A 15,000-nucleotide genomic window follows, 5' to 3' on the forward strand; every position below is an offset into this window, starting at 1 on the left:
CTGTTTTTTATTCGCCCTTGTGTCGAATTTAGCGAACGTTCAAAGGCAAATTCCTCTCTCTCTCTGTATCAAAGTAAGCTCACTCTACCCTATTTCAAGAGAGAGAGAGAGAATGGTGGAGGGACCTTCACGTTGCATTGAGGCCGAGGGGAACGGTGTTTTTCTCCTTTTCCGTGTCTCTCTCTGTGTGGCAGCGTGGCTGGTTGGAAAAAGTACTCGAATGTATTACTGGTAAAAGCATGATTTAGGCTAATTTATAACTGCAAAAAGACTAGTGTTTTAAAATAAATCGCTGGGTATTAAATACAAAAGGATCCGAAGTGTAGTGGAGTAGAAGGAAAATACTGGAAATTGGACTCATCTACAAGTACAGGCTATTCAAGTAAATGTACTTTTCCAGCTGCTGCGGGGACCTGCCAGTATGCAGGGACACGGGCGGAGGAGGAACGGTGAACGCTCTGCTCCCCTTCCCCTCTCTCTCTCTGGCCAAATGCACTGCATCCAGACTCAGAGAGAGGCGATATAATACGAAGAGCGCACTGTCTCGCAAATAGGGAGCGCGTGTAGGCCTACTATTTGTTTCCCTGGACCCGGTCTCCGTTCTACTCTCTCCTCTCTTCTCTTCTCCTTTCTCCTGCGCCAGAGGCAGATAATCACCCCCTCGTTTTAGGCGAATTAAGCGAATATCATACGCATATTCGCGTCGCTTTTTGGTGTGTATGGAAAAAGGCAAATCGCGAATTCTTCGCCTTTTTGGTTCGCCTTATTCACGTCGCCTTCGCTAATTCGCCGGTCTGGACAGAGCTTGAGTGTCTGCTATTTTTCAATAGCTAGAATATAAATTAATGAAGGGCCCTAGCAACTCAGTCCCAATTTCCCCCCCTTGTGACGCCCCTGGTTGTTGTGTAAACGAGGGGACCAGGGCAGGAATTTCAGGGAGGCCATGAAGGCCATGGCCGCCATTGCCCCTCAGTTTGGCCTTGTGCCCCTCAATACAATGGCATGACCTGAGGCCACAGTGGCCTTAAAAAACTCTCTCCCAGCCATTTACAATAGGCTTGTGCGCCTATACTGCCAGGAATTTTATTAATTTCCAAGTTAGCTTTAATCTAACCCAACAGGGATCATATTGTTGAAGAATGTAGTACTAGTACTATCCACTAGAGTGTGCCCAACGATAATCTCCTAGAGTCTGGACTAGCGAGTGGACAGCAGTAGACCCATAATGGCGGCGCCCATTGGCGGCCATTATGTCTCCCGGTCCGCCTTACGGGAGCTATAAAACACGATCCGAACGTCGTGCGCACGCCATTTACACTCGTTTTTGCTCTTGAGTGACCAATCTGTCAGTCCAGCCATTTTTTTCCGAATGAAAATCGGTCTAAAAATGGTAAAGTTTGATAAGAAAAACGTCAACATTCAATGCTGTAAAAAGGCCCATTCTATGTTATGGCCGAACGACTTCCGGGTTACGTCATCGATGATGTCACTTCCTTCGAATATGTAACTTTAGACTAAAATTAAGCTAGAAAGGTCATTTATAGCTCAAAAAATGTCAAAAAAATACCAAAATGATCAGAAAATGATCCCAAGGCGACGTTTGGCGATCTGGCTGCCTCACCCTCCTCAAAATGGCGATGGAAGGCGATTTGGCTGTGAACTAGTTAATGCCCCAGGTGACTGTACCACTTTCTCCTTTCTGTCTCTTTCTTGTCAATATGTAGACACCAGTGTCTCTTTCTTCTCATGTAGACAACAGTGTCTTTCGTTGAGATTATCAGCTCTATCCCTTATCGCTATAAACTTCTTTGCCTTTGTTCTCTTTACTATTTTGAAAAACATTGTAAAATACTTCAAATAGCCGATTTACATAGGCACGTTGTGAGCTTGGAACCAGGTAGGATGTGTAAATGATGTCAAACTTCGCAGCTCTATTAACACTGACATTAAGCAAATTAATACTGACCGGTGGATGATGTCAATGTGACAATTCTTCTCACTGTCTCTAATTATCTTGTGTGCTTTGTAAAGTTCAAAGCCATCATTTGGAAAAAGTAGAAAGTGAAGAAGGTAAAGACAAAAGTTCAGAAATGGCCATAGAAATAATAACAATAATTACACTTGACTTTTAAACCAATTTTGAAAAATGGGTTATGAATTGCTCCATCTACGCCTTCTCCCTCTCAGCTTTCGTACTTACTATCTTTTTTTTTTCTTTTTTTTTTCACTTCAGTCTACATTTCAAAATCATCCTTCACCCTTAAATTCAATTAATTATTTCAATGGACTAAACTTTGTTTTATATGATGGCCTTCCTGCCCTAGCATTTGGCCTTTGTGCCCTAAAAGAATTGACACCACCAAAGGCCAAATTGGCCGTGCCCCTAAAACGATGAAATTCTAGGCCTGGAGGGGACGACCCAGTGGTACAGTGAGCAGGGAGCTCAGCTGGGAGATGTTTACATGGGGGAGCTCGGGTGGCACAGTGTACCTGCCCTCCACCGCCCAGACTTTGAATCACACAACTTTAAATCACAGAAATCGCTCGTGTTACAGCAGGGGTGGGAAACTTTGATGATGGCGAGGGCCACTATATTTCCACCTTCACTCCAGAGGGCCGCATTGCATATTGCTACGTGTCATTCTCAGATAAAAGAAGCAAAAATAGCAGATCTACAAGCTCAAAACGCATCGCGCTGCGATGCGTTTTGAGCTGGTAGATCGGCTATTTTTGCTTCTTTTGAATTGGAATCCTAAAATATTTTTTGTAATTTTTGAATTGGAATCCTGAAATGTAACATTTTGATTTAATTTCAAACGCATTTTGTTATAATGGCTACTTATGTTAAATTTATGAACTTAAATACAAATACATTGGACATAAAAAAATACATTTTAATACTACTAAACTAGTCATTAAGCTACTAATATAGACTGACGGAAATAAAGCAGGCCATGTTTGGAATTGTAACAGCTGAAATCAATAATATATCAGTAATCCGCTATCAACCTGCGGGCCGCATTAAGCGAAGGTGGGGGCCGCATGTGGCCCCCGGGCCGCCTGTTGCCCATGTATGTGTTGCAGCAATTGCTTGTCTTCTGGATTAATTAAACAAAATGGCCTGATGTGATTATGACAAACGCAGATCAAACAGGATTTTAATTTGTCTTTGATAAGCTTAACTATGGCAACTACTGATAAAAGACTGTTTATTGACGCAAGGAATTAACGGTCGCACTTTTGTGGGTTACAGTAAAATTGTTTATGTTCATGTTTAGAGCTTTTATCGTCTGCTGTACAATGAATTGCCCTGTTGACCTTGATGACAATCACATTCACAAGTTAGTTCTGCAGCCGCCAGCTGCCTTGTGCGTAATTAACGGGTAGAGGGTATAGTGCCAAGGGACTGCGCAGGACTGAAGATAGGTTTAGTAAACATACATCAAATGATAAATGGAGATGTATTATTATAAATGAATCAACCCGCAGCAGCACATGAAGTAATTAAAAACAGCCTCACCCAGCTGCAACATCAAAGTGTTAATGCACGTTAACACATTACTAATTACCTTAATAATTAATGTGAAATGGACCGTTCCACCATCCTTTCGAGTACATTTTGATGAGAGTACTTTTGTACTATTACTCAAGTGCATTTTTGATACAGGACTTTTATTTGTATTGAGTAGTTTGGTATATTGCTATACTCTTCAAGCTTCAGGTATTGCTGTATTGAAGAGTCTATGTGCTTCTCCAAACAAAGGATTCTGGGTTGTTGTTATATGTCACACTGTCAGTGGAATATTGCAGCAACACCACACATCCACAGCCCATTCCACTCACAATAATTGGGAATCTCAGTCAGCGCTGATGGGAAATTTCATTAGCGACTGCATGAAAGTTGAAACGCAGAGAAAACACTGCGCTGGATACAGTTATAGGCAGAGTGCGCCTGTTTACCACTCTAAAACTATATACGCTGTCGCTATAGTCTCTCTCTGTCTCCACCTCTCCCTCTTCACACACTCACTCACTCACACACACACACAGACTCACTCACTCACACACACACACACACACACACGTGAGAGTGCAGGAACCACATTGATGGTTCAGAAATTCCTAAAAGTATGAAATAACTAGAAATACCGCATTGCGGTTGGTTGTATGCCTCCACCAACCAGTTGCAGTTTACGATAACAATGTTCATCTCTGCTTAGGACCTCTCGGAGCAGTTTAGAAACCGACGCATTAGAGCATGAGGTTTGCAAATATTTTATCTCCCCATTTTCCCTCTATATCCTGGCATTTGTACAACATGGCACCGAGGGGGCAAGCTGTTTAGGAGCTAATGTGTGTGTCTATGTGTGTCTTTCTGAGGCTAATCTCACAAACCATTAGACCAATCAGTGTGCTGCCAGTGGGCAACTTTTGTCACATTGTGAATGTATATATTTTTTTGCGAATACTTTTGACAAAGATCTATTCTATATACTTTACACAAATCTTTATTTGTGTGGCTGTCCCCCTCTCTAGCCCAAATAAGGAGTTCCACACTGAAGTCGCCTAAAAGAGGTCATCAAGACTGGTCCACAAATACATGCCCTCTACGTTGAGGCCCTGTCCTGACCCGCATCACAACACCGACGTCCACTCCAAACCACTATATTTCGAGAGAAGCCGAAGCAACAACGCAGAACACTGACTTACAATAGATACAGGAGGCGATACTGACTCTAGAACCAGGATTACTGAAACGAGAGTTGAGGCGACTTGACCGGCCAAATGGATGCCTATATTACTGAGGAAAAGGAGCTCTTACAGGATAAATTGAACGTATTCTATACATTTAAGGAAAGCTGTGACCAAACAGAATCACACATTATAGACCAGACCATAAATACAGAGAAGAAAATCAAGGAACAGTTCAAGAAGCGTTGTCAGTTTCTAAACAAGGAAGAGGAGGCTAGCATTGCTGCCAATACGAAACCAATCGGAGCCATAGAGGCTGAAATGTAAGTTATTAATGTTAAATAAATATGGATTATGGATAAAATCCATAACCAAAATAAGAGACACGAGCCAAAGGACAGTCCATAGATTGCTGTATTTTGAGAGGAGTCAGACAGAGGAGACAAACAGTGAGCGTACCATAGCGGCAGCTTTCTAATTCTCTCTCCCCTCCAAGATGGAGGAGAACAGTATATAAAGAGTACAGTTTATGACAGTAAGAAGTCGTGGGACTCATTCATTTGTTCCCAAATCAAAACAAGGAAGTAGTGCCACGTAGTGCTTGTAATTTTCCACTAGTGACTTATACAGTATATCATGATTACGTAGTCAGGGCAACCAAAGTTACTATGACCTGTAATCTATTTAGCCTGAACCCACAGTATCCGACCAAAATGTGGTCTCTATACTGTAAGTTCAGTTCATATTATATATATTATATGGTCATATGAGCTTCATACACAAACCATGAATTATGTATCATAATTCTTATCTTATCAGAGGCGGATAGCAGAGCTGAACGCGTCATGGACATCTACAAAAGTGCAGTGGAAAGTGCCCAGTCCACACTGCAGGACCCACAGCTGATCTCAATAGACGAGGTTAAACACCTGGGCAACCTGACCTTCAAAGTCTGGCACAAGATGAAAGGCTTTGTCTCCTACACTCCTGTGATTCTGGACCCCAACGCTTCCCATCCTGGACTGGTCTTTTCTAGTGATCTGACCACCGTGAGACTTAGAGAGGGAGAAAATCCTCCGGACAACCAAGATAAGTTTAGCTACTACTGCTACGGTTCTGAGGGCTTCAACTCGGGGACTCACAGCTGGGACATCGAGGTCGGCGACAATACAGACTGGATACTAGGCGTGTTAGAAGAGCAGAAAGAAAACAGGGCGGTTCGATTCTGGAGAATACTGTTACGTGACGGGACATACCCATTCTCGTCACCAGGGTCGCTGGTCACTGTTCTCTCGTTGAAGCGGAAACCCAGTAGGATCAGAGTCCACCTGGATTGGAAGAAAGGAAAGCTGTCCTTCTCTGATCCTGATACTAACGCACGCCTACACACCTTTACATACACTTTCTCTGACCCACTCTTTCCGTTCATTTTCAACAGCACTACCCTCCCTCTGAAGATACTATCAGGGAAGATCAGTGTGATTACAGGGGATGAAGAGCGCACCACTGTTTCATTTGGCCGTCCACACTGGCTGAATGTGTTCATGTTCTTATGTTCATGTGTGTTTTTAATCTATTTGTTATTACACTAAACACTAAAACTAATAAAAAAGTACAAAGAATTTACAAAAAAACAAAGAAAATTGAATTAGAAAATATATATTCAAAATGAACTAAAACTAAACTAAAATTTGAACTGAATTGGGAGAGGGAGAGAGACAGTATGAATGAAGAGTCAATTTGTAGATCAAAGGAAGGGACCAGACCCCTATACTGTGTCTTAGTCTAGCTGGGGACAGTAAATCATCTGATACCACATGTAGATACACACATATCTCAGTAGATGTTTTCAATTAAATTTCCAATGATGTAGACAAATGCCCAGCAGCACACATGCAGTTTACTGGGTAAATACATTGGCCCATAGTGGCCCCGTTAACCCGTCTTTTCACCCAGTACCAATGGCAAGACGTTGTGTGAGGTTTTGAAGTAGTAAGACTAGTAGTTTAGTTAGTCTTTGTAGTAAGACTAACTGTAGTAACTAAACTGCAACATTACACAACAATACTCTACTCAACTACACACTCAGATACTAGGCTATTAGTCTCGCGAGGCCAGACTGTTGACTCCGCGATTTGCAAATGCTCCCGGGCCCGTCATACAGTCTGGGGTAGCGTAAGAAGAATAATGAGTACCCGGTTAAAGAGGAAGTGAAACCTCCTCCCCACTTCCGTTTCCCCCTCACATCGCGCACATTTATCCTAATATAAACCAGTAAGACGCCTAAGGGAGAGGTTGCGCCATGTCTTGGCCACCTGGCCAGTGATGTATATCGGACCAGTTACCCATACAGTATATGGAGACCCCTGGAACCCATAGACCCTAAAAAAGCGTACACGGACACAATGTGCCGTTTATCATAGATAACTGCCACCTTCGGCCGCAATAAAAATCATCAAAGCATATTTAGCTTGCTGCTTAGCAGAAATCCATTACTCGCCATTCAAGAGCTGTAGTTCCAGACTCTATATACTGTAGCATTCGGAGATTGTGGAATAGTTGTCTGGCTACGCGAGACTACTAGGCTATGGGCTCTTAAGCATCACTGAGGACACATATGTAATAGCAACAATAATTAACAGCACGGATTCCATTTAGTAATTTTGTGTTCAACGTTTCACCCGGAGTACATTAGACTCTACATGGGGTTTGTTTGGTGACATTGCCCTTTAAGAAGCTAACATAACAACAGAGGCACTGTGTGTGTGTGTGTGTGTGTGTGTGTGTGCACGCGCGGCCGCGCGCGCATGTGTGTGCGTGCGTGTGCGTGCATATGCGATAAACAGTTTATGTGCGTGCGTGCGTGCGTGCGTGTGCAATAAACAGACACATTGTTACTGACAAATACAGTAACAAAAGACCAATCAGCGCCGCGGTGTCGTCATGACAATTATGTTTGACAGCAAATGACCCCTCTGAGCCGTAAAATGGAACCTCTCCATTACCTCCATTTACTGCATTTAACAAGAGGGAGAGCGAGGGAGGGAGGGAGACAACGTGAAAGAGAGTATCAGAGAGACAGAGAGAGTAGGTGAGGGAGAAAGAGAGGAGATTAAATGGTCCATTAGACCAAAATTAGGTCTGTGGAGCAGGAAACAAACAGGGCTTGTAGGGTTGCCTGAAAATCACCATCAGTGTTACTGACATCATGGTGCTTTACAGCCAGTGTGGTGCTGCCTGCCTGCAGGCCCTCATCTGATCAACCATAGCCTCGCGTAGCCAGGCTTACTCATCTGCGAAGAGAAACGCCTGGTGACAATAGGAGGCAGAAGACGTTCTGGGAGGTGAGGCTGAATTTTCCCGGAAGCTGTATTTTTTTCACAGTGCGGTGTTCCTGCAAACGTATTCCCTGCACGAAAAAAATCTGGTCTACGTCTCCTGCTCCGTCGGTTGCGCTCGCAATAAACAATATACAATATACAAACAAAAACATTGATTCAAACAATGTTACACATATTAAGAGCTACAATCTATTTTAGTTTTTTCGCTGGGGAATGTAAACAGACCCGCATCGCATGACGTAACGTCCGTTAAACGCAGCACTTCTGCTAGAAATCGTGGAACACACCGGAAGGCATATTGTCTACAGGGTGGATCAACCAGCATTGATTGATTGATTGACTAAAACTTACTTACACTTACTATACACTATACTATACAGTAATCTGCTTTAAGTAGGATGTGAGGGGTCTAACTAGGGCTTTTTTTGGAATCCATTGCAAGCATTTGTTTTGCACGAGAAACATTCCTTGGGCTAAAAACGGCCCCACAAAACTGTGAAAAGTGATGACTCATCACTAAACCATAGTCTTACGGGGATGTTTTTAGCCCAAGGAGCGTTCTTCATAGGACCCAAACTTTCAGCAGCTGTCAAAACATTTCCTAGGGATTTTGAATTTCAAACTTTGTAAGATGTGTTACTAGACACCTTTACAAACACATTGGTGAGGAAATGTCTTGGTAAGGAATTTATTCCCAGATGTTATGAATCCTGTCATACCTCTGTCTGCCATAGGTTTATCGTAGGTTTATTATCTCTCTCTACACTCTCCTAACTCTCTTTTTCAAATCTTTGTCAATTGAGACTCTGGCAGGCTGATATAAAACTCTTCTGTGTCCTGACTTGTCCTGAGTTTTGCAGTAATCAGATGAAAACAGTGATTATTAGGCCTCCCTCCATGTTGAAGCAGACCTTTTTCTGAAGGTGAGGAATATCACCAAGGCAGCTAATTAACTCCTTAACGAGATTGAGCCCCTTGGACCGCCTCGGTGCTGCGTCTGTGGTAGTCATAGTAACCAGTGACCGCAATGCATCCCTGGAGCATGCCGCGCACACACAACACATGCATGCACTCACATGGAAAATGTGTATTAACACAAAAAGCACAAAAGCACACCACACACACAGCCACAAATTGATATTAATAATAATAATAACACAGGCACACCATACTACACCGTACGACACACACTCTCAGTACATACACACGTAGTCAGTGGTGGAAAAAGTACTCACATATTTTACTTAAGTAAAAGTGTCAATACTGCAATATACTGCAGTAAAGTAAAAGTACAAACCGTTTGAAAATAGCAGATCTACAAGCTCAAAACGTGCCGCGATGCGACACATTGTGAGCTTTTTGATCGGCTATTTTCAAATAGCCAAGGTATAGGATAGGGTTAGTTTATGTAATGTATGTTTTATAATAATATTATAATGTATATCTGCAAAGTAACTAGTAACTAAAGTATTCAAACTAATGTAGTGGAGTAAAAGTACAACATTTCCAGCCGAGATGTAGTGGACAAGAAGTAAAAGTATTGGAAATTGGAAATACTCAAGTAAAGTACAAATACCTCAAAATTAAGTAAATGTACTTACTTTACGCTACACCACTGTGTGTGTGTGTGTGTGTGTGTGTGTGTGTGTGCGTGCGTGCGTGCGTGCGTGCGTGCATGCGTGCGTGCGTGCGTGCGCACACTCAGTAGCCGTGTGCAAGATGGATTTAGGCAGAGCCTCCATTCTGATGTTGACTAATGAGTGTATTTACCAGAGGGAGCCGTTATCCTGCCTGCTCTGTCCACAGCTAAATACCTACATTCAGCTCATTTGATTAGTATGATGTATGAGCAGACCTGAAATACATCAGGCTCTCTGCATCTATTCCCCCCTCTCTCTCTGTCTCTCCCTCTCTGTCTCTCCCTTTGTCTCTCTCCTTTTCCCTCGATCGGCCGCTCTCTCTATCTGTCTCAGAATGACTTAAGTCATTTATACCTGGAATTATTTTAATGCTCTAACTATTGAAACATAGCAGATATACAAGCTCACACCGAGTGCCGCGCTGCGAGCTTGTAGATCTGCTATTTTTGAAAAGCCGTAAAAGTTTGAGCAAATCTTTGAATACATATGTCTTTTTAAAGCGAATATTTGCAACTAAAATTTTGCTTCTGGGGGGTCCCTGGAACAAAAATATTTTGAGATGGGGGTCCGTGGCCAAATACATATATTTTTGGAGGTCCTTCACATGAAAAGGTTTGAGCACCACTGCCATAGAAATATCGTTTTTTCAAAAGGATTCAGAAGACACTTATGGAATCGGGTCAAATAATTCAAAGATTTTTCAAAAATAGCAGATCTACAAGCTCGCAGCGCGGCACTCTGTGCCGCGCTGTGAGCTTGTATATCTGCTATTTTGTATAGTTAAAGCATAAAATATTTAAAATATAAATATAAATATATATATATAAATATAAAAATAAAATAAATAAAATATAAAAGCCGTAAAAGTTTGAGCAAATCTTTGAATATATATGTCTTTTTAAAGCGAATATTTGCAACTAAAATTTTGCTTCTGGGGGGTCCCTGGAACAAAAATATTTCAAGATGGGGGTCCGTGGCCAAATACATATATTTTTGGAGGTCCTTCACATGAAAAAGTTTGAGCACCACTGCCATAGAAATATCGTTTTTTCAAAAAACCTTAGAAGGATTCAGAAGACACTTATGGAATCGGGTCAAATAATTCAAAGATTTTTCAAAAATAGCAGATCTACAAGCTCGCAGCACGGCACTCGGTGCCGCGCTGTGAGCTTGTATATCTGCTATTTTGTATAGTTAAAGCATAAAATATTACGTAATAATGCGTGCCCGGTTTTAATGACTTAATTAACCTTTTTTGTGAAGGGTGATTAGACCAGCGCTGGGCCTCGCCAAGACCGTCCCTCTTCTCCTCTCGCGTCTCTCTCTCTCTCTCTCCTTCTCGCTCCGACTTCCAATCTCTGTTCCTCTAGTCTAATCTATCCCTTCTTTTCTCTCTACGGACCTTCTTATCCGTGACTCTTCTGCCCTTTCATAGCTCCCTCGGCCATTTTGGTCTCTCTGTCTCTTTCTTACTATTTGTTTTATCTCTGGGACCCCAATCTACAAAATGGACCCTTATGGAACCAAATGGACCCATAAGGGTCCATAAGGTTACAGAGTTACAGAGACCAGTAACTCCTCAAGGACCCCTGGGGGTCCGCGGACCCCATGTTGAGATCCACCAGTGGCATACATTAATCAAAATGCGCTTTACAGAGATTGTTCATTATTACATTCACCCATTTCACACACACTTTCATACACCGATGGCAGAGGAAACCATGCAAGGCACCCCAACCTGCTTACCGGGAGCAACAAGGGGTTCAGAGTCTTGCTCAAGGACTCTTCAACACTAACTCTGGGGGGAGCCCAGGATCGAACTGGGAACCCTCTGTGGTTTCTCAACCCCTTAGCTACTGCCGCTCCTGGTGTTTTAACTATGTCTTAACTTAACTATGCAGCGAGAGAGAGAGAGTAAATGTTCACTTCAAGTAGTACAATTCAGGCTTTTGCAAATCCCGCCCCATTCTGCCCTGTTACTATGGTGGGACATTTGACCCTGGGCAGATTGTTTTTATAGTGGCAGTGAATGGGATTTTTTTTTATTTTTTCATAGCCTCATTACAGCTATATAAAGTACCAAAGGAAAAACATCTAGGTGATATTAATAAAAAGGGAAGACAAAGGTACAGTAGTTACATTGCAAAACAGGGGGTTTCCCTGAAAATGCATGTTTTAATTTGTTTAATCCCAGTGGGACAGAATCATCCATTGCAGATTCTTTTATAGTGGCAGTGAATGGGATTTTTTTTATTTTTTCATAGCCTCATTACAGCTATATAAAGTACCAAAAAAACACATCTACGTGATATTAATAAAAAGGGAAGAAAAAGGTACAGTAATTACATAGCAAAACAGTAGTTTCCCCCCAAAAATATATGTTTTAATTAGTTTAATCCTCTGGATCAGAGAGAGAATAGAAATAGAAATAGAAAGCGCATTGCATCTTGGGTAGGAAGAGGAGAACTATAATCTGTTCTCCTCACATAATAGGCTGGCTTTTCGTAATTCTGCCCATTTAAAATATATGTACCCAATCGTAACTAGTTAGACCATTGATAAGGTCCATGTGACACTGAAGCTTATTCGTTATGATAAGCGAGATCGCTATCACCGCCCGCGGCCGTACTGGACGAATGCCGTGCTCCGCAGAGCGGACAGTTGTTGAAAGCCTAAAGCAACATTCTCCACTGCACAAACTCCACCCCCGATAGCAAAAAGTGAATGGTTTTTTCTGGTTGGCCAGTCAGGGAGTCTCAGGGACCAATCAGATTCAATTCTCATTTCAAACTTGGTTTCAGTGAAATGGAGCTGCTCAGTGGCAGTATAGTGACTCAGCATGTTTTTAAATGTTTTTTATTTCTCCAAAAATTATGTTTTAGCAAATTCAACATAAAAAAGGCGGAACCAGGGCGGGACAAGGTAGATAAAGCCTGCTGGTTGGTCAGTCAAGGACCAACCATAAGGCTAACAAAGGGTGAATTTGACTGGCGGATGATAAAACCATAACTGGTACAACAAATTAACAGTCAGACTTTGTAGATTACAGAGAGATATAGAGTTTGAATATCCAGAAATCCATTTAGAATTATGTGCAGCATCAGACCGGGGGACAGCATGCATCCTGCACATGTTACAAAGCGCCACGACTAGGGTGCATTCCCAGTGGGTGCTGGGGCTCCGAGGCACCCACGCAGGGACGTGCTGGGCCCCTGATTCAGCCCGGGAAAAAGAGTTGGAGAGGCCCTCATTGCGCGCTATATAGAGATCTCTCTCTATAGCGCTGCTGCTACTCAAAGATTTGGCATTTCAGATCATGACAAGTGACAAGCCAGTGGGCCAATTACTGTACATGAGTTATATTCCGTCGTTGACGGGTGGAAACCTTCTATGTCCAAAACCGTTTGTTTTGTATTTATCATTTTAAAAATGAAATAAACTAGTGAAAACAGCCGATCTACAAGCACACAACGCCTCGCAGTGCGAGGCGTTGTGTGCTTGTAGATCTGCTGTTTTCACTACTTTTGTGCAACGGCCTTATATGATGAAGCGGCTTTGCGAAAAAATTTATACATTTGAAACTTGGAGATACGAGGTTTCTGCCCGACAGTGACGATTTACTTTGTTGGCCGTCCAGCCCCCAAAATGGAACGAAGGCCAACATTTTATTATTATTTTTTTCCTAATGGCTGGCCTGGACCGGCCGGGAATGAACCGGCCGTTCGGGAGTTGTTCCGCTTTTCCCAATGGCCAGCACGTCCCTGAATCAGGCCTTACACAAGCAATGCTCCTCTCCCACCTCTCTTCACTTCCTCTTTCCCTCTATGTCCAAATGTCCCCTCCGATCGTTCCTAGCCTTGTCCTTCTCTCCATCTCTCCATCTACTCTTCACTCTCCATCTCTGCTTCTCTTTCTACCTCCTCCTTCTTTTCTCTCTCCCTCTGTTCTCCTCTCCCGACCCAGATGGTCAGAGCGCCATGCTCCTTTACCTCCACCCTGACCTCCAACCAGCTGGGATCTGATCCAGGATATCTCTCTCTCTCTCTCTCCGAAACCGAACCAAAAATGACTTTTTAATCATTTTCGTCTTAGCGCCTTTGTCTGTGTATATTTAGCCGCATTTTCGCTGTGAGGATGGGGTCGGGACGACTCGGGAGATCTATGAAGTGGGGCAACAATAACAGAAATCCACCAAACCGGGTAGGAAGAATCATGATAAAAGGCAAATTAAGGGGGGGAATATGGTTTAGCCTGGAATTGCCCTTTAAATACAGTACTTAGGTAAATGTACTTGGTTACTTTACACTACTGTGTAGCAAAATAGCTTTGTACGGCGACGGCAGACGACAACGGCAACCAGAAATGATCAGGGCTCGATAGATAAACCTGCTGCCGTGGCAGCCGTCTGCACTACGCCAGAACAGAAGGTCCCTTTCCACGTTGCACCTAAAACGTCTGCTCCAGCCTCCATAGACGCGCCGCCATGGGAACCAAAACGTTCAGTGAAAGAGGTGGGACCCCGTCGCCGACGGCTCTTTGCTTAACGAGTTGGACCGCAACGGCGATTGCGTCATAGCAGCCGTAGTCCCGCCTCACGTCGCAGTAGTAGAAACGGTTTCCTTAAATTCCCTAATGTCCTCCTCCTCCCCTTCTGGCTTCCCTCCCGCAAAGAACACATCCAGTGGTGTTTTGTGGGATGGCCCGGGCCAAGCCGGGGGCACTGCACTGCGGAGGGTTCAAACCAGGGACGTGCTGGCCATTGGGAGAAGCGGGACAACTCCCGAACGGCCGGTTCATTCCCGGCCGGTCCAGGCCTGCCATCAGGAAAAAAATTAAAATAAAATATCGGCCTTCGTTCCATTTTGGGGGCTGGCAGCCAACAAAGTAAATCGTCATTGTCGGGCAGAAACCTTGTATCTCCAAGTTTCAAATTTATCATACAAGGCTGTTGCACAAAAGTAGTGAAAACAGCAGATCTACAAGCACACAACGCCTCGCGGTGCGAGGCGTTGTGTGCTTGTAGATCGGCTGTTTTCACTAGTTTAAATCATTTTTAAATGATAAATACAAAACAAACGGTTTTGGACATCTAAGGTTTCCACCCGACAACGACGAAATATTTTAAAAAAATAAAAAAATTTGGGCCTCTCCAACTCTTTTTCCCGGGCTGAATCAGGGGCCCAGCACGTCCCTGGTTCAAACCCCGGCTCTCTGCGGTGGTGGGCAGGAACTTTACCCCCCCGTGGCACCCGAGCGCGCCCCCCCCCCCCCCCCCCCTGGAGGAAGGCTTCCTAGAATAAATTCAGCTTTCATTGCTTGCTGCTTTT

The sequence above is a fragment of the Nannobrachium achirus genome (genome assembly GCF_963921795.1).
Source record: "Nannobrachium achirus genome assembly, chromosome: 20".
NCBI lineage: Eukaryota > Metazoa > Chordata > Actinopteri > Myctophiformes > Myctophidae > Nannobrachium > Nannobrachium achirus.